This window comes from Pteropus alecto, unplaced genomic scaffold (genome assembly GCF_000325575.1).
Source record: "Pteropus alecto unplaced genomic scaffold, ASM32557v1 scaffold233, whole genome shotgun sequence".
Lineage (NCBI taxonomy): Eukaryota > Metazoa > Chordata > Mammalia > Chiroptera > Pteropodidae > Pteropus > Pteropus alecto.
This window is the reverse complement of record NW_006434367.1, coordinates 1,253,116-1,255,177: the sequence shown is the minus strand read 5'-3', so window position 1 is coordinate 1,255,177 and position 2,062 is coordinate 1,253,116.

Below are 2,062 nucleotides of genomic sequence, written 5' to 3'. Positions count from 1 at the left end.
AAAAGACCGATCAGCAGAATGGAAATTGAAACAATCATCAAAAACCTACCAAAAAGTAAAAGTCCAGAACCAGATGACTTCACCAGTGAATTCTACCAAAAATTCAAAAAAAATTTAATACCTATTCACCTCAAACTCTTCCAAAAAATCAAAGAGGAGGCAATACTTCCCAATTCATTTTATGAGGCCAATATTACCCTGATACCAATACCTCGTAAAGATACCACAAAAAAAGAGAAAACTTCAAACCAATATCTCTCATGAACACAGATGCAAAAATCCTAAATAAGAAACTAGTGAACTGAACACAGCAACATATTAAAAAGATTATACACCACAACAAAGTGGGCTTCATCCTAGAGGCACATGGATGGTTTAACATACGCAAATTGAGTAATGTGATGCACCACATGAACAAATTAAAACATAAGGATTATATGATCATTTCAATATGCAGAAGAAGTCTTTGACAAGATACAGCATCCATTTATGATTAAAACACTTAACAAAATTGGTATAGAAGGAAAGTAGCTTAACATAATAAAAGCCATATATGACAAACCCTCAGCCAACATTATACTTCATGGTGAAAAACTAAAAACCTTCCCTCTAAGATCAGGAACAAGGCAAGGCTGTCCACTATCGCCACTGTTTTTCAATATAACATTGGAAGTCCTAGCAAGTGCAATTAGACAACAGAAAGATATAAAAGGCATTCAAATAGGAATCAAAGAAGTCAAAGTGTCACTATTTGTGGATGACATGATTTTCCATATAAAAAACCCTAAGGACTCCACAAGAATACTACTAGAAACAATAAACAAATACAGTAAAGTTTCTGAATACAAAATCAACATTCGAAAATCCATAGCGTTCCTTTAGTCTAACAATGAAGTATCAGAAAAAGAAATGGAAAAAATAATTCCTTTTGTAATGGCAACAAAAAAATAAAATACCTAGGAATAAATTTAATGAAACATGTGAAGGACCTAGATGATGAAAACTACAAGGCCTTATTAAAAGAAATCGAAGAAGATACAAAGAAATGGAAAGATATTCCGTGTTCTTGGACTGGAAGAATCAACATAGTTCAAATGACCATTATACCTAAAGCATTATACAGATTTACTGCAATTCCCATCAACATCCCATTGGGATTTTTTAAAGAAAATAGAACAAAAAATTAGCAGATTTGTATGGAAGCACAAAAGACCCCAGATTGCCAAAGCCATCCTGAGAAAAAAAGAACGAGACTGGAGGCATCACTCTGCCCAACTTAAATTATACTACAAAGCGACAGTAATCAAAACAGCATGGTATTGGAAGCCAAACAGACCAATAGAATAGAATCGAGAGTCCAGAAGTAAACCCATCTTTATGTGGGCAAATAATTTTCAACAAAAAAGCCAAAAACATACAGTGGAGAAAGGAAAGCCTCTTCAATAAGTGGTGCTGGGAAAACTGGAAGGCCACCTGCAAAAGAATGAAACTAGACTGTTGTCTATCACCACACACCAAAATTAACTCAAAACGGATTAAGGACCTGAATATAAGACCTGAAACAATAAATTGCATAAAAGAAAACTTAGGAACTAAACTCAAAGACCTTGGACTTAAAGAGGATTTTATGAATTTGACCTCAAAGGCAAGGGAAGCAAAAGCACAAATAAATAAATGGGACTACATCAAACTAAAAAGCTTCTGCTCAGGAAAGAAATTGTCAACAAGGTAAAGAGACAACCATCCGATTGGGGAAATATGTTTGCAAGCAATGCCTTTGATAAGGGCTTAATATCCAAAAAATACAAAGAACTCATATGACTCAATAACAACAAAAAACCAAACGATCCAATCAAAAAAAGGGCAAAGGACTGAACAGACACTTCTCCCTAGAGGACATACAAATGGCCAACAAATATATGAAAAGATGCTCAACATCGTTAGCTATTAGGGAAATGCAAATCAAAACCACAATGACATACCATTTCATGTCTCTTAGAATAGCTATAATCAACAATTAATAACAAATGTTGGAGAGGATGCAGAGAAAAAGGAACCCTCA